Source organism: Oryctolagus cuniculus, chromosome 8 (genome assembly GCF_964237555.1).
Source record: "Oryctolagus cuniculus chromosome 8, mOryCun1.1, whole genome shotgun sequence".
Lineage (NCBI taxonomy): Eukaryota > Metazoa > Chordata > Mammalia > Lagomorpha > Leporidae > Oryctolagus > Oryctolagus cuniculus.
Genome location: NC_091439.1, coordinates 101912528 through 101932107, shown reverse-complemented (window position 1 = coordinate 101932107; position 19580 = coordinate 101912528). Strand labels below are relative to the sequence as shown.

General features: G+C 38.1%; 1 non-coding gene across 1 annotated transcript; it reads left to right on the top strand.

The window, feature by feature from the left end:
* Positions 1-14856: 14856 nt before the first annotated feature.
* On the top strand, positions 14857-14918 carry LOC127483337 (U7 small nuclear RNA). The gene has a single exon (XR_007909532.1). It is a non-coding gene; the product is annotated as a U7 small nuclear RNA (small nuclear RNA).
* The last annotated feature ends 4662 nt before the right edge of the window (positions 14919-19580 follow it).

The following is a 19580-nucleotide window of genomic DNA, read 5'->3' as shown; positions in this document are numbered from 1 at the left end:
TCTAATTGCCCATACCTATTACTTGAAGGGATGAGGAGTTGGAGGAGATCAAAAAAAGTTTTTTTTAAAAGATTTATTTATTTATTTGAAAGACAGAGTTACAGAGGCAGAGAGAGAGAGAGAGAGAAAGTCTTCCATCCACTAGTTTACTCGCCAATTGGCTGTAATGGCTGGAGCTGAGCTGATCTCAAGCCAGGAGTAAGGAGCTTCTTCTGGGTCCCCCATGCATCTGCAGGGGATGTTGGGCCATCTTCTACTGCTTTCCCAGGGCACAGCAGAGAGTTGGATCAGAAGTGGAGCAGCTGAAACTTGAACTGGCGCCCATATGGGATGCCGGACTAAAAGCAGTGGCTTTACCTGTTGTGCCACAGTGGGAGCCCCAAAAGGGTATTTTTTTTGACAGGCAGAGTTAGAGAGCAAGAGAGAGAGATAGAGAGGAAGGTCTTCCTTCCTTTGGTTCACCCCCTAAATGGCTACTATGGCTGGCGCGCTGCGCTGATCCGCAGCCAGGAGCCAGGTGCTTCCTCCCGGTCTCCCATGCGGGTGCAGGGCCCAAGGACCTGGGCCATCCTCCACTGCACTCCTGGGCCACAGCAGAGGGCTGGACTGGAAGAGGAGCAACTGGGACAGAATCTGGTGCCCCAACCGGGACTAGAACCGGGGTTGCCGGCGCCGCAGGCGGAGGATTAGCCTAATGAACTGCAGTGCCGGCTATTTTTGTTTTTATATATTTTAGTTCTTTTTATATTGTTACAAGGATCATGTTTAAATTTTGAATTATTTAAGTGAAATATAGACTCTAATGAATAGTGTTTCAGTATGGGGAATTGAGATGTTTGAATGACCAAAAGTATATAAAAGCAGTGCTAATAAGTAGCAAAAATTAATTGGGTACAATTTCTTCTAAATGACTTTCTGTTTTAATTTTGCATTTCTTAAATACTATGAGGTAGAAGTTAAAAGCTCTTCTTTTTAGGTAAGGAAGTATGATGGAAATGTTCATTTAATGAGATTTAATGTGCAAAAAATACTATGAATTGTACCTCTCCTCCCTCTCTTATTCCCACTCTTATATTAACAGAGATCACCTTTCAGTAAATTTCAACACCTAAGAATAATCTTGTGTCAATTACAGAGTTCAACCAATAGTATTAAGTAGAACAAAAAATACTAAAAGGGATAAATTATTAAGTTGTTCATCAACAGATATACAATTTGGGACATGCTCAATAGGACTTGCCCCAGATAGTAGAGGAGATTCTAATTCAATCTCATCAAGGTGGCATGTACCAATACCATCTCACTAGTCCAAGTGATCAATTTCAGTTCACAATTGATCACACTGATAGGTCTAAGACTCAAAGGGATCACACAAACAAGACTAGTGTCTGCTAATACTAACTGATAGAATCAAAAAGGGAGAGAACGATCCAACATGGGAAGCGAAATACACAGCAGACTCATAGAATGGCAGATGTCCTAAACAACACTCTGGCCTCAGAATCAGACCTTAAGGCATTCGATCTGGCTGAAGAGCCCAAGAGAGTATTTAGGCATGGAAAGCCAAAACACTCTGGCAAAAAAAAAAAAAAAAAAAAAAAAGGGCCTAAATGAAAAAAGATCTGTGAGAGTGAGATCCCAGTGGAAAGAACTGTCCATCAAAGAAGGAGGTACCTTTCTCTGAAGGGAGGAGAGAACTTCCACTTTGACTACGACCTTGTCTAAATATGATCAGAGTTGGTGAACTCAAAAGGCTTCCATAGCCTTGGCAACTCATGACAAGAGCCTAGGGAGATTACTGATGCCATAAACAAGAGTGTCAATTTGTTAAGTCAACAACAGGAGTCACTGTGCACTTACTCCTCATGTAGGATCTCTGTCCTTAATGTGCTGTACATTGTGATTTAATGCTATAATTAGTACTCAAACAGTATTTTTCACTCTGTGTTTCTGTGTGGGTGCAAACTGTTGAAATCTTTACTTAATATATGCTAAACTGATCTTCTGTATATAAAGATAATTGAAAATGAATCTTGATGTGAATGGAAGGGGGGAGGAAGTGGGAGATGGGAGGGTTGCAGTTGGGAGGGAAATTATGGGGAGGAAAAAGCCATTTTAATCCATAAGCTGTACTTTGGAAATTTATATTTATTAAATAAAAGTTAAAAAATACTGTGAATTTATAAAGTTCTCAAGATGGATCCTTTCTGGATATTAGAAAATAAACGTTTAATCCATCTATAAATCCAATTGATACATCAATGTGTTTAAACCCATGATGAACATAAAAACTCCATTAATCCAAAATGACAGATACTAAAGGACTACCTAGTAGCTTAACACCTCACATGGCATCTTGCTAGGCTCACGCTGTTTGCTTACATCTTGTGCTTTAAAGGATGCACATACCACATTCAGGTCTATAGCATATTTAAGTGGACAAAACACGGTCATATATCCAGCCCACTATACACCTTGCAGGCTTTGTCTTTCAGCTGATCTTTTGCTTCCAGCTGTGGAGATAAAAAAAAAAAAAAAAAAAAACAAAAAAAACCAAAAAAAAAACAAAAAAAAAAAAAACAACAAAAAAAACTGTAGCCTTGGAACAAGCAGTGGGGCCATCAAACTTGGATGAGCCAAGAACATACCCAGTGCCTTTTGTCCCATGACAAAGAAAATTTTTCATTTTTATTACACTGTCTCCCTAGTTCTTAATTAAAATCATGTACTCATGGTGTGAAAGATAACCCCAGTAAATCACCAAAAGGGTTATGAGGCTCCAAAGAATCATTATTAAATATAGGAACATCATAAAACCATATCTTAGAATGATGGAACTGTCAGATGCCATATTTTCTATTTGTACTTTTCAGGCTGATTCTTCTATTTCTTTTTTTTTTTTTTGGGGGGGGTGTTATTTTGGATAATGAATTTAGGTTGCAAAATAGGATTGGCATTTGAAGTTCATTACAGAAGGCATTCAAAATATTAGAAACATAAATGAGAGAATATAGATTACTAGACTATATATTGAAATTTTTATAAAAATTATTCATTTTACTGCAGGCATAAAGGGCAATACACCAACACTCGTTAAGTAAGCAAACAAAGGAACTGTTGAAACCTATATGTTAGAACTCACAAAATCAGAGAAAACACATTTGTCTTACGAGGACTGGCTTATGTCACTAGGTGTAATTGTCTTCAATTGAATTCATTTTGTTGCAAAAGACAGAATCTCACTCTTTTTTTATGTTTGAGTAGTAATGTGCATGAGTGAAACTGACATCCTGGGAATTGATTGTTGTTTATGGACCTGTCTGTACTCCTGAGGAACAGTGGTCTTTCCAATTACTACTTGCTGAATTTTTATTTAGTGGAGGACTAAGCTTCTGATTATCAAATAAATTAAAAGCATTTCATTACAAAAATTAAAAAAATAAGAAAGGAAAGAGAAGTGAATGATGGATGGAGGGTAGGAAATAATATGTTCTTAAAACTATATGTATATGAAATACATGAAATCTGTTCCCTTATGTAAATAAATAAATAAATAATCAATCAATCAATCAATAAAAGAAATTGATGAACTAGCCTCCATGGGCAAAATAGGAAAACTTCTTTCCATGCCCTACTCTTTCTTTCTCTTCCCCTTCTCTTCCCTTCGCTTCTCTCTCCTCCCTCTTCCTTTCCTTTCCCTTCCCTTTCTTTCTCTTGCTTCTTCGAACTTCTCTTTTTATCTTCTTTCCTTCCTTCTATTCACCAATTTATACATCAGTCTGGGTATAGGCAGCTCAAAAGAATACAATTTTATTACATACTCATGTAGTCTAATCCACTTATAATTTTACCAGCATGCAGAAACATTTTCCTATATTATTTAATATTTTAAAACTGCATAACATGCAATACATTGATGTAGTTATGTATTCAATTTTCTGTTACTAAAAATGCGATTTCATTAACATTTCTCACAATTGTACAGTCCAGTAATTTCCTTAAATAGAACCAGCTGTGTATGTCTAAGATCACTTTCTTAAAACACAAAAATCCTTCTGATAATTCCTTGTGAATTTACTGAATCAAATGTATGAACGTTACTGCCAAATGTTGAGAAATTTTCTCTTAGGTATAATTTCCTTCTAGAAGTTCACTGGTTTTCTTTGTGTCTGTATCCTATAATCAAAGCAGTTTACAGAAAATATTACTGCATGTACATAAAGTCAACTGATTTTTGACAAACTTGTATAGTACATAAAATGGAGAAAGGATACTCTTCTCTGTAAATGGGTCTGCCAAAACTGGATGTATACATGTGGAAGAATGTATTTAGTTACCTACCTCTCATTGTATACAAAAAAGCAACCCAAGATGGATAAAAGATCTAAATTTAAAACCTGAATCTATGAAATTTCTAGAATAAAATATAGAAAAAACACTTCAAAACATTGATTTAAGGGAAGGGCACTGTGGCGTAGCAGGTAAAGTTGCCACCTGCAATGCTGGTATTGCATATGGACACCGGTTCCAGCCCCAGCTACTTCAGTTTTAGTGCAACTCTCTTCTATGGCCTGGGAAAGCAGTAGAAGATGGCCCAAGTCCTTGGGTCCCTGCCCCAGCCTGGGAGACCCAGAAGAAGCTACTGGCTCCTGGCCTTTGGATCAGCACAGCTCTGGCTGTAGCCGCCCTCTGGGGAGTAAATCAATGGATGGAAGACCTCTCTCTCTCTCTCTCTGCCTTTCAAATAAATAAACAAATCTTTTTAAAAAACCCTCCATTACCCAGGCAACACACATAAAGATAGAAAAAGAAGGATTGTTTCAAACTCAACAGCTTCTACATAGCAAAAGAAATAATCATTAGAGTGGAAGGGCATCCCACAGAATGGGAAATACATTTACACGATATTTATTTCACAAAGGATTAACATACAGAATATATTAGCAGCTCAAAAAAACTCAACAATGAAAAAATAACAAAGCAAGTTTAAAAATGGGCAAAGGATCTGAATAGAGACATCACAAAAGAAGAAATACAAATGGCTAGCAGCAAATATTGAAAAAAATGCTCAATCATTAGACATTAAAGAAATACAAATCAAAATCCCTGACAGAATAGCTATTAACAAAAGGACAGAGAGTAATAAATGCTGAAGAAGATGTGGAGAAAGAGGAAGGAAATGTATACACTGTTGGTAGCAATGTATGTTCATAAAGCCACTGAGGAAAACAGTATGAAGATTCTTAAAAATGCAGAAATAGATCCTCCAAAGGATCCAGCAATCCCATTACTGGACATATAGTCAAAAGACATGAACTCATTGCCCATCATGTTTATAATTGTACTCTTCACCAAAATGAATAGTACACCAAAATACAGAATCAGATGAAGTGTCCATCATCAGCATAATCAGAGGAATGCATAAAGACATATATATGCACGTGTGTGTATGCTTATACATATATGTATATATGGAAATTAGTCAGCTACAAAAAAGAATAAAGTTCTATCATTTGCATAAAAATGGTTGGAACTGGATGACATCAGGTTGAATAAAATAAGCCACATGCAGAAAGACAAATATTCTCTTTTATGTGTGAGTTAAATTTTTTAAAAAATGGAAAGAAATGCTAGTGAATATCAGGTTTTTTTTTTTTTACAAATAAAGTGTTGTCAAACTTTGCATTAATTTTTTGTCAAATAAGTTGCTAGAAATTATATACCACTATAGTTTTAATGATTTTGGGACTAAAAAATTTACTGTATGTGAGTGAAGTTAAACATCATATCATGAAATTATTGTTTGAAGCTCTTGCCTATTTCTCTACTGAACTATGGTGTTTTACTTATATAAATACTTTATTTATTAGAGTCATTAAGCCTTTGGCTATCATGCAAATTTAAAAAGATTATTTCAAAAAAGTAAAAATGTGCAATATATTACAATATTTTTGTAGTGTTATTGTATTTTTATTTTTTCCTTGAATTATAGAAAATGTAATTTGCTAGTATGATTAAGTATATTTCATAATACACAATTTTTATTAGCATTGTTTATTGTGACTTTCATATATTTATAGCAATATTACCCTTTTCCTTATATGTTATTTTTCATAAAAGTCCCATACATTACAACAATTTTTCTAGTGTAACTTTATTTTGTTTTTCCTTCTTTTTAGAGAATGTTATTTGCCTAATAGTGACAGCTAGGTTCTAATTTTGTAATGGTGATCACAAATTTTACTATAGTAAGATTTGCTACATGGGATACATCAATTACTATTTATTATTAGGTGTTGAAATATGTTCTTACCTTACTGAAAACTGTCATATTTTTACCACCATCTATTTGCAACGCAGTATGTGTGCTAACATTGTACTTTATTGCTATAATTATTATGAGTGGATTACTTGTGTTTCTACCTTGTGAGCTCCATCTTGCTAAAATCCCAAGTATTTTTGGAATATAAGGAGAATTTGAAATATATAATTATTTGATCACTTAGTTTTCTTTGAAACTCGCTGGCATTGATAGATTTCACACTCTCCTCATTTTCCTTGTCCTTTAATGAACCTCTTAAACCATTTTATGTTGTTATAATGGAATACCAGACTGGAACATTTATAAGGAAGAGTTATTTAGTTCATAGTTCTGGACAGTACATCTGATGAGGGTCTTTATGCTGGGTAATGATGTGACAGAGGGTGTCACATGGATCACATGTGAGAACAAGCTTGTTAATTTGGGTCTCTTTGCCCAGTGCTATTATGAGACCCTACCTTCACAACCTAATTTAATTTAATTCCCATAACACTGCCTGCAAATATCAGTAATACACTGTTTCGACAGGGGGATGAAGTTTTTTTTTTTTTTTTTTTTTTTTTTTTTTATCTTTTATTTAATGAATATAAATTTCCAAAGTACGTCTCATGGGTTACAATGGCTTTCCCCCCCATACCGTCCCTCCCACCCACCACCCTCCCCTTTCCCACTCCCTCTCCCCTTCCATTCACATCAAGATTCATTTTCGATTATCTTAGTATACAGAAGATCAGCTTAGTATACCTTAAGTAAGGATTTCAACAGTTTGTTCCCACACAGAAACATAAAGTGAAAAATAATAGATGATTTTTTTTTAAATGATGATGAAATCAGATCAGACCTATTGTCATGTTTAATCCCAGTGAGAGTCAAGTTGGGAATTGATAGTTTCTTTTTTTTTTTTTTTTAACAGAAGATCAGTTTAGTGTACATTAAGTAAAGATTTCAATCGTTTGCACCCCCATAGAAACACAAAGTGAAATATACTGTTTGAGTACTCGTTATAGCATTAAGCCTCAGTGTACAGCACATTAAGGACAGAGATCCTACATGAGGAGTAAGTGCACAGTGACTCCTGTTGTTGACTTTACAAATTGACACTCCTGTTTATGGCATCAGTAGTTTTGGCAGTCTAGCCCGCACTGTAGCCCTGATTACTGCTTTGGTTTCCCCTAAATTCTTCAGTGTTTAATCATTAGGATGTCCTAGTTCTTAGGTGTTGGACCATTTGGGTTTTATGGACGTCTCTGTACTGTTTGTCCCTTTGCTCTTGCTTCTCTGGAATAGCATTGTCTGATAAAGAATTAAAATCAAAACTTTTGTCTCAGTTCCATGTTTTGGGGGGTTCCACATTAGGACAGATATGTTTATATTTAAGTCCTAGTAATTTATATATGACCTAACCACACCAAGGATGCTGGGTTGCTAAGTATTCTGAGTCATATTTCCAATGTGTCATTATTTCTATTGTGTCTCTGGCTGTTAACAGATGCTATTTTCTCTCACATATTCTGGGACCTCTACTTCTTTGCAGTCAGTGCATCATTTCAGGGGTAGCGTCCTCCATCTCCATCATCTCCATCTTCATTGGAACCTTAAAGAGAGCTATTCCGCCAAAACATTTCAAAGAGTCTGGGGCTTTCTTCACCAATGACGATCTCCATGAATGTGGAATACAGTTATTTGAGCCTCCTCAGTAGAGGTAGGTGAGAATCTGGTGATTGGGTACAGCATTTTAAATATGCTCTAACTCTCTCATCTTCTCAATACTTTACATTATTTTCTTTTTATTAAAAGATATTTCAGGCCGGCGCCGCGGTTCAGTAGGCTAATCCTCCCCCTTGTGGCACCGGCACACCGGGTTCTAGTCCCGGTCGGACCGCCGGATTCTGTCCCGGTTGCCCCTCTTCCAGGCCAGCTCTCTGCTGTGGCCAGGGAGTGCAATGGAGGATGGCCCAAGTGCTTGGGCCCTGCACCCCATGGGAGACCAGGAGAAGTACCTGGCTACTGCCATCGGATCAGTGCGGTGCGCCGGCCACAGCGCGCTGGCCGCGGCGGCCATTGGAGGGTGAACCAACGGCAAAGGAAGAGCTTTCTCTCTGTCTCTCTCTCTCACTGTCCACTCTGCCTGCCACAAAAACAAAAACAAAAACAAAAACAAAAGATATTTCAGGGACTTAGCCTTGGACATAGCCAACTAAGCCTCCACCTGGCATCCTATATGAGCACCTGTTCAAGTTCTGGCTGCTCCACTTCTGATCCAACTCCTTGCTAACAATGCTCCTGGGAAGGCAGCAGAAGATAGCCCAAGGGCATGGACCCCGGCAACCCACATGAGAGACCCAGATGAAGTTCCTGGCTCCTTGCCCCAGCTCCACAGTTGTGACCAACTGGGCAGTGAACTAGTAGATGGAAGATTTGCTCTCTCTCTCTCTGTCTCTTCCCCTCTCTTTGTACTTCTGTCATTCAGATAAATAAGTAAATCTTTTTAAAAATATAATTTACATCTTGGATTGAGTTAGTTTGAAATTAAATTCACGTTTCAGTCAATCACCAACTAAATATTGAGACATACTCTTGGCTGAATTTACTAGCAATCCAATCCAGAGTCACTACAAAACAAATGTACTGTACCAAGATATTGAGTCTAACACAGTATCATCTTTTTCATCAAGATTCAGTCCCATGAATATCTATTTCCACACAAGCTCCCAATAATCCAAAAACAATAAGTCTGAAATGTATTGCAAATATATTGGCATACCAATCTGATCAGAGCTTGGATTTTATACGTGTCCATCTGTGTCAATCTGAACTTTAACAGCAGTTTGGATGCAAAAAGGATAGTAGATATTGGGCATTTAAAGACTGATATCCTCTTGTAAAGTTGCTATCTCAAATAAATTATTTACCGGGTCTTCAATCAGTACCCAAATAGCCTGATTTAGAATGGAAAAGAAGTTTCTTTTATCTTTTTCTTCCAAATATACTTCAGAAGCATTGAGAGTCCACATTACCAAGAATCCAAATATATCAAATATTATTCTTCTGTTTCTTGTAATCTCAGTATGTATTCTATCTTTCTTATAATGACACAGATCAATTGTGAATTTAATATGAGAATATTTCAAATAGTTTACAGAAAAATGGAATTAAAAGATGTTTATTTTGATGCAAATATTTTGAAATCCATGACAGCACTTGCTGTGAACTTTTTTTTTTTTACAATTCTTGTGAATATACTGTAATCTCACAATCTTAAAACCAATTTCTCCCTTTGATTTTCAGATAAAACTTCCCTAGATCTGAGAAAACTTTCCTTTTCTATTTTTATGCCTTTTTTCCTAGCTGGACTATGGAATGAGGATAAAGCCTCTGATATCCTACTGGTTGGATAATACCCTAAAAGGGAGGAGAATGACATTGGACCATTTTATTCGACTGAATCCACATCCTGATACTGAATCCATGATTCCCATATATGTGGTTAACTTTTTACTTACAGTAAAATGGTTTCTATTTTATTAGGAAGATTTTATTATGCATTAAGCACAACATATATTATATGATTATTTGAAAATATTTTGGACTATTTATTTTATATTTATTTGAATAGGAGAGGGAGAGAGAGAGAGAGAGAGAGAGATTCCATCTGCCAGTTAATTCTCTAAAATGCCTGATACAGACAGGGCAGAACTAGCCCAAAGCCACAACCTGAAACTCAGTCTGGATCTTCTGTTCTACATCAGTGGCAAGGATCCAACTACTTGAGTCATGATGGCAGCCTCCCAGGGTGCACAAGAAGGAAGCTTAAATCAGAAGTGGAGCCAGAACTTGAACCCCACATTCTGATATGGGATGCAGGCATTCCCAGGAGCATCTTTTTTTAAAGATTTATTTTATTTATTTGAAAGACAGAGTTACAGAGAGAGGTAGAGACAGAGAGAGAGAGGTCTTCCATCCGCTGGTTAACTCTCCAGATGGCCGCAATGGCTGGAACTGTGGTGATCCTAAGCCAGGAACCAGGAGCTTCTTCCAGGTCTCCCATGTGGATGCAGGGGCCCAAGGACTTAGCCCATCCTACACTGCTATCCCAGGCCACAGCAGAGAGCTGGATCAAAGAGGAGCAGCCAGGACTAGAACCGGTGCCCATATGGGATGCCAGCGTTTCAGGCCAGGGCTTTAACCCACTGCGCCACAGCGTCAGCCCCCAGGAGTATCTTAACCACTCCACCAAACACCTATCCTTGGACATACATTTCAAATGTAAAACAAAGCACTTTCACATGTCTCAAAAATAAATTCAGTCTTCTTACTTTTATGCTAATACGGCTTTAATGAATTTTTTGCCTAGCAGTTTCCTATGTTTGTTGATTGTGAAATAAATCCTATAACAACAACAAAGAAAAAGCTTCCACGTGTTTTAAAGATCTTTGTTGAGTAGAAGTTCTAGTTTCCTATGCACAAGGGGTCTTGTATCAAGAATACAAATAAAGTAATTTATTTTCCAATTTTTTAATCTATTAAAAATGGAAATTTCTTTCTTTTTTTTTAACACAAGAAAACAATGTCTTTGAGTTCCTTATCAACTGCACAGGAAAAGTCCATATTTGCAGTGAATGACTATAAGATCTGTCTTCTATTTCTTGAAAGGGGCACCACTGAGTTTGGCAACAGACCACAGATGTAGACATGCTGGGATCGTGCCCTGCTGGCAGAACACCAAACCCAGCAGCATCCAGCTGATCCACCTGCTATTTCTATTGAGAGTGGTATTATTAACACCTTGGGGAACATTCCAGAAACCTGACTAACAAAAGCAGCTTGACACTCAGTGTGCAGCACAGAACAAAATAACAGACATATGTGAGCACTATAATGATGTTTTTGTAAATCCTCTGATGCAAGATACTGTTAATCATACCATTTTTAGCATAAAAGCATACTGAAAAACAAACATAAATAGAAAGGATTCCAAGGATTTCAAGGATTCCAAAGCTTTGAAATAAAAATCTGAGATCATCAAATCAATATATATTTACTTTTATTATAATATTTATCTTTGAGATAGTGAAGTGGAATTGAGGAGAGTGTCAAACATTTATGTCCTCAGAGGTTTAATCTCTTTTAAAAAATGGAGAAATATAATAAGGAAATTTTTGAAATTAGGGAGTTGACAATTAAACTATGTATTGAATAATAATGGTAGGATATTATGCAAGATATTACCATGTAATATTAAAGCAAATAAATAGAAATCTTATTTCAGTTGTTCAGTAAATATTCAATAAGTCAAAATTCTGTGAGACAATGTAAGAGGCACTAGGCAAAATGTGTGACAGCTCCTGGCTCCATGGACCTTATAATCTTATAGATGACAGAATTTTTTTTTTTTTTTTTGACAGGCAGAGTGGACAGTGAGAGAGAGAGACAGAGAGAAAGGTCTTCCTTTGCCGTTGGTTCGCCCTCCAATGGCCACCGCGGCTGGCGTGCGGTGGCCAGCGCACTGCGCTGATCCGAAGGCAGTAGCCAGGTACTTATCCTGGTCTCACATGGGGTGCAGGGCCTAAGGACTTGGGCCATCCTCCACTGCACTCCCTGGCCACAGCAGAGAGCTGGCCTGGAAGAGGGGCAACCGGGACAGAATCGGCACCCCAACCGGGACTAGAACCCCGTGTGCCGGCACTGCAAGGCAGAGGATTAGTCTATTGAGCTGTGGCGCCGGCCTAGATGACAGAATTTTGCAAAGATGACAGAATTATACAAAGTAACATAAAGTGTATATGCGAAGTAATGCAATTATATGATATATATATATATTAGAGTTATTATATATGTCACTCTGTCATGAATTCTATGAAAATAATACACAGGTGTTCCTAAACTTACAATGGGCCTACAAATCAATGGAGCCATTCCAAGTTGAAAATATCAAGTCACAATGCTTGTAATAGACCCAACCTACCAAGCATCATAGCTTAGGGACATACTACATTGTAGAGTGTTAGTTGTTTACCCTTGAGAGTGCATGGCTTACTGCGAGTTGTAGTTGACTGTGGCTGCCCAACACTGGAAGGAAACCTATGACCACACACACAAGTACTCCACCTGGGAGAGGTGAATAGTCAAGCCCTGAAAATGTGGTCTCGCTGAATGCATTCCAGTTTGATACCATCATAAAATTAGAAAATCATGTAATCATGTTGAACCACTGTAAATTGGGGCCCATCTATAAATATAACAGTGAAACATTTAATGAGTCCTGACATTCACTGAGGGCTAGGATTTTTAGTTAATTAGAGTGCATTGTGCAGCTTTCATTTTTTGAAAAAGTACCAAGACCAGTCACTCAAAGTTAACCCTTCCTTGTGAATACTAATTAAATTTTCTTAAAGTTACGAAATACAACTAGTAATAATTGCTGATGTTCCATCAGAGGGAAAAAATGGGCAATTCTGATTTTTTTTCACAGAGATGATTACTACCATTTCCTTCTATAAAACTGTGGAGAATGAAATCATATTTGGATAACATTCTCTGTTTTCATTAGTTTAAATTTTCTGTTTAAAACAATAATTTTCCTGAATTATCACACATGCACAAATTAATTCTGTAATCTATTATAATTCCATATTTTGTAAATATTAAATGACTCAGATAACAGAGAAATTATAACAAATTCAATATACTTCTCTGTATTACTAGAAAAGCAATAATAAATTGTTATCATCCATTTGTATTGTTTTTTAATATCCAAATTCTATAATTCATCAAGCTTTACAAATTATTTTAATTTAATTATTTTATTTATTTTAGAGCCAGAGAGAGAGAGAGAGAGAGAAAGAGCAAGAGTCAGCCAATTCACTGGTTTACTCCCCTAATAACCTGAAAAGGATAAAGTTCCAAATCTGGGATCCCAGAACTTACTGCACATCTCCCACATGGGTAGCAGGAAACCAACTGCTTGAGGCATCACTGTTGCGTACCAGGCTCTACATTAACAGGAACCTGGAATTCGGGGCCAGTATCAAGTGTCAAACCTAGGCAGTCCCATGGGGGACAGAAGTGCTTTACCAGCATCTTAAATGCTAGGCCAAATGCCCATTTTTTTTTAAAGATTTATTTTATTTATTTGAAAGTCAGAGTTAGAGAGAGGAGAGGCAGAGAGAGAGGTCTTTCATCCAACAGTTCACTCCCCAGATGGCCGCAATGGCTGGAACTGCACTGATCCTAAGCCAGGAACCAGGAGCTTCTTCCGGGTCTCACATGCTAGTGCAGGGGCCCAAGGACTTGGGCCATCCTCCACTGCTATTCCAGGCCACAGCAGAGAGCTGGATAGGAAGTGGAGCAGCTAGATCTTGAAACGGCACCCAGATGGGATGCCGGCGCTTCAGGCCAGGGCGTTAACCCACTGCGCCACAGTGCTGGCCCCTCAAATGCCCATTCTACAATTATTTTACAATGAGTTATTAACTTGGCAATATATATATTGTGAAGGTTTCTATGCCAATTTTATATCACAGTGTTTTTTTTTTTTTTTTTTTTTTTTTTTTTTTTTTTACAGGCGGAGTTTGTGAGAGAGAGAGAGAGAGACAGAAGAGAAATGTCTTCCTTCCATTGGTTCACCCCAACATGGCCACCATGGCCAGCATGCTGAGTTGATCCAAAGCCAGGAGCCAGGTGCTTCCTCCTGGTCTCCCATGTGGGTGCAGGGACCAAGTACTTGGGCCAGCCTCCACTGCCTTCCCGGGGCACAGCAGAGAGCTGGACCGGAAGAGGAGCAACCAGGACAGAATCTGGCACTCCTATGGGGACTAGAACCCAGGGTGCCAGAGCTGCAGGCAGAGGATTAGCCTAGTGAGCTGTGAGGGGGCCATAATTGTTGTTAACAACTAGCTATTTGCATATTCTTTTTTTGCAAATAAAGTAAACAACTAATATAACGATTAAATGGAGATGGCTTAGAGTTATAAAATTCAAGATGGGCTCAGACAAGCAAAAATCTGGGACCAACACCTCAAATATCTGGAACTCCCTCCTTGTTCTTATTTCTTTTTTTATAAAAGGGTTTATGCGTTTATTTGAAAGAAAGAGTGACTGTTACATAAAGAGGGAGAGAGAGAGAGGGAGAAAGTGATGGGGAGAGAGAGAGAGAGAGAATCTGCCACTCACTGGTTCACTCTCCAAATGGCTGCAACAGCCAGGGCTTGGCCAGGCCAAAGCCAGGAGCCAGAGACTTCAGTCAGACCTCCCATGTGGGTGACAGGCCCCACCAGTTGGGTCAGCTTGGGCTGTTTTTCTAGGCACAACACCTGTGCTGGGTGGCAGGTTAAACAGCAGAAACTTGAGCAGCCACTCCTAAAGGATGCTGGCACTGCACGCAGCAGCTTAACCAGCTGCACTGCAACGTGAATCCTCTGATTCTCTTTTATGGTAGTAACGGTTTTGTCATAATATTATCCAACTTTTCCCATGCCCTGCATGTATGAATGCAAAAGATTTAAATTTTCCTTCTTAAAAATCTAGAAATCTGACAGTGTTACAGCTCTTTTCGAATTTGTCTAGCAGGTTTTCCGGTTTTCACCGGAAAGCCCCCACAAGAAAAAAAAAAAAAATCTAGAAATCTGTGCAAATGAGTATTAGATATCTTGGTTCAAAACTCAGAATCAGCCCTTAAGGCATGCGGATCCGGCTGAAAAGCCCATGAGAGTATTTCAGGCATGGAAAGCCAAGACACTCTGGGGGGGGGGGGGGACCTAAATGAAAGCTCTCCGCAAGTGAGATCCCAGTGGAAAGAATGGGTCATCAAAGAAGGAGGTACCTTTCTCTGAAGGGAGGAGAGAACTTCCACTTTGACCATGGCCTTGTCTAAATATGATCAGAGTCCATGAACTCAGGGGGCTTCCATGGCCTTGGCAGCTCATGACAAGAGCCTAGGGTGATTACTGATGCCATAAACAAGAGTGTCAATTTGTGAAGTCAACAACAGGAGTCACTGTGCACTTACTCCTCATGTAGGATCTTTGTCCTTAGTGTGCTGTACATTGAGATTTAATGCTATAACTAGTACTCAAACAGTATTTTTCACTTTATGTTTCTGTGTGGGAGCAAACTGTTGAAATCTTTACTTAATGTATGCTAAACTGATCTTCTGTATATAAAGAGAATCGAAAATGAATCTTGATGTGAATGGAAGGGGAGAGGGAGTGGGAAAGGGGAGGGTTGTGAGTTGGAGGGACGGTATGGGGGGAAGCCATTGTAATCCATAAGCTGTACTTTGGAAATTTATATTCATTAAATAAAAGTTAAAAAAATTAAATATTTTTGCAAAGGGATTTATCCCCACTTAGGTCAATTTTCAAACTTGAACCAATGTTCAAACTACAGTCATTCTGGCAGAATTCTTTGCAGATTCAGAAGGAGAAAATGGTATTTTTCTGATTATTCTGTTTTTCCTGATAAATTCTGAAACTGAAAATATTTTCATATGTCATGAACATTTATGTATGTCCTTTGTGAATCTGCCACTAACAGATTTTAAATTTGATGTCCCTTTTCATACTGATATAAAAATCTCCACATATCACATTCATATAACTTTTAGTGAAGTGCATTATTTTGTTCAGGTTGGATTTTTAAAGATTTTACAAAACAATAATATTAGCATATAGAATGCTCAAGTTCTTCATCTGAGCACAAAATAAAAATTTCTGGTGATCAAAATTTTTTTGACTGTTGCTTCAACAGTCAGTCTTTAGAGATGCTTGGACCATAGAAAGGAAGAGATGGCCAGCGCCTTGGCTCAATAGGCTAATCCTCCGCCTGCGGCCCCTGCACAACGGGTTCTAGTACTGGTCGGAGCGCCAGATTCTGTTCCGGTTGCTCCTCTTCCAGGCCAGCTCTCTGCTGTGGCCTGGGAAGTGCAGTGGAGGATGGCCCAAGTGCTTAGGCCCTGCACCTGCATGGGAGACCAGGAGAAGCACCTGGCTCCTGGCTTTGGATCAGCGCGGTGTGCTGGCCACAGTGGCCACTGTGGGGTGAACCAGTGGAAAAAGGGAAGATCTTTCTGTCTCTCTCACTTTCCACTCTGTCTGTCAAAAAAAAAAAAAAAAAAGAAAGAAAGAAAAAAAGAAAGAAAGAAAAGAAAAAAGAATCACACCTTTGACCTCATCTTTCGGGGGAATTTACACAAGTAGAATAACGAGAAATGTTTATAGTAACACCATATATTCGTTCCTTAATTATATGCTCTTGCTGATGTCATGTCAAACACCAGGCACAAAGAGTTGTGGACGTAATTCAGTCCTCTTCGTATGGTTATCTTCACCCAGCGAACATTTACTTTTATTCCATGCACTTAGCAGAGATTATCTTTAGGGATTAACCTGCTTTGAACCTGGGCTTAATCCTTGTGACATGTGATATATAATAGATTATAAAAAAATTCAAATTCTTTGCAATCCAACACTTTATGGAGTCTTATTTTTCTTTCTTTCTTTCTTTTTTTTTTAACTCTTCATTCTGGAAGTGGCAGTATCACTGGCTTTGAACCATGAGAAGATTAGTAAATACATTATAAGAAGAACTTTAAGTGCGTTTGCCTTTTTGGCTATAGGGAATTTAGTGATAACTGTATAAGAAGCATGGATTAGCTCATTAGAGTCTTTTGGAAAATACCCTAGTCAACCAAGCAGACAGTCTGTTGGCAATCAGATTGCATGAATATGCAGACTCAAGCAAACCATCCACTGATTGCACTAAGCCCATGCAGAACCAGCCACATTGCCAACTCACATATTCTTTTCTTTTTTCTTTTTTTGAGCAATCAATATTTGGGGTACTTTGATAACTATCTAAGGATGAATTAATACTTGTAAATATCTGATTCACTTTTATTATTAGGTGAATCATTTCATTATTACAGATACACTGAACTCCAATTTTCATGTCCCCACCTCAAGAAGCATTCTGAAAGCCAGCACGTTTACCACTGTGGTGAAATACAAGAGGCAATCTAATCTATTTTGGCTCATGGTTTCATGGCACTAGGTGTTCACAGTGCAAAACAGTGTTCCTGTGATGGCTTTTTTCCTGCCAGAGCCTTGAGTTGCCCTTAGGAACTGTCACACTGCCAGAGAAAGGGAATGCGCCTAAGTCTATGCAGCTACCAACAATGCCACTGGTATTAAATCATGGGGGCTCCACCCTTAGGACCTAATTCACTCCAATCACCTTCCACAGGCCCCTCCTCCAGACTCTGTAATTGGATTTGTGTACTCTTAGTACCATAAAGTAAGACTCTGGGATGGGAATTGAGGATTTCATCAGTCACCTCCCAAAGTCTCCTCCTCCAAATACTGTTAATTGGATTATGTCTCCATGTTCTTAGTACTGTTAACAAAAGATTTCGGGGGTGGAATCCCTGAGTTTTGGGGAATAGCTATTCCATCCACAGTAGGCATGAAACCATCAAGAGCTCTGCTCAATGTGCCCTAGTTTGCAGTTCATCAGATGCTACCTCTTTGTGTTATGCTTCTGACCATGTTAATTCAGGCTTTTGAATAAATCACTATTGGGCTCATCTTTCTGAGAAATTTCCCTAAGATTTCATCTCATGTGGTTCCTATATTTCTTGGCATCAATTCAGGAAATTAAAGTGTATTATTTTTAAGTACTCAACTTTTGTCCAGAGAATTTTAGTTTGAAATATATCAGGTTTAATATTAAATAGTACATGTAATTATTAAATTTTACATTTTTTTCTTTTTGGATTATAATTTCTTTGAAAAAAAGTTTTTTTAACCTTTGAGCACCAACAAGTAACATTATATTAAAAATACAGTTAAAGATAAATTCTAATATTTACTCTGTAAGAAAACAATTTATTTGTTTGCAAAAATCTTTAAACATTTCATTTGGTAAGTTCCTCTCATAGACATGAGGCATTAAAGATAGCTAAAAATGGTCTGTTCGTTCAAGGAGCTTAATATTTATAAAGAACAAAGGAAACCATTTAAGGCTGCTGAAATTCTATCATTTCTAACTCCAAAGTATACTTTATTTATTTATTTATTGCTCAGGCAGAGTTAGACAGTCAGAGAGAGAGACAGAGAGAAAAGTCTTCCTTCTGTTGGTTCACCCCACTAGTGGCTGCTCTGGGGTGTGCTACGCCAATCTGAAGCCAGGAGCCAGGTGCTTCCTCCTGGTCTCCCATGCCGGTGCAGGACCCAAGCACTTGCGACATCCTCCACTACTGTCCTGGGCCAGAATGAACTCTTCCATGCCATCTTTAAGTTTTCCATTTTATGTGATCCCTGTTAAACATAAGAGTGGGAATAAGAGAGGGAAGAGATGTACAATTTGGGATATTCTCAAGCTGACTTGCCCCAAATGGTAGAGTTAGAAACATACCAGGGGATTCCAATTCAATACCATCAAGGTGGCATGTACCAATGCCATCTCACTATTCCAAGTGATCAATTTCAGTTCACAATTGATCATAATGAAAGGACTAAGAGTCAAAGGGAGCACATAAACAAGTCTAGTACCTGCTAATACTAACCAATAGAATAAATAAAGGGGAGAGTGATCCAACATGGGAAGTGAGATACTCAGCAGACTCATAGAATGGCAGATGTCCTAAATAGCACTCTGGCCTCAGAATCAGCCCTAAAGGTATTCAGATCTGGCTGAAAAGCCCATGAGAGTATTTCAGGCATGAAAAGCCAAGATACTCTGGCAAAAAAACAAACAAACAAACAAAAAAAAAAACAACACACACAACCTAAATGAAAGATCTCTGTGAGTGAGATCCCAGTGGAAAGAACAGGTCATCAAAGAAGGAGGTACCTTTCTCTGAAGGGAGGAGAGAACCTCCACTTTGACTATGACCTTGTCTAAACAAGATAAGAGTTGGAGAACTCAAAAGGCTTCCATAGCCTTGGAAACTCATGACTGGTGCATAGGGAGATTACTGATGCCATAAACAGGAGTGTCAATTTATAAAGTCAACAACAGGAGTCACTGTGCACTTACTCCTCATGTAGGATCTCTGTCCTTAATGTGCTGTACATTGAGGCTTAATGCTATAACGAGTACTCAAACAGTATATTTCACTTTGTGTTTCTATGGGGGTGCAAACCGTTGAAATCCTTACTTAATGTATACTAAACTGATCTGTAAAAAAAAAAAAAAAGAAAAAAGAAAAAAGAAATTATCAATTCCCAACTTGACTCTCACTGGGATTAAACATGACAAT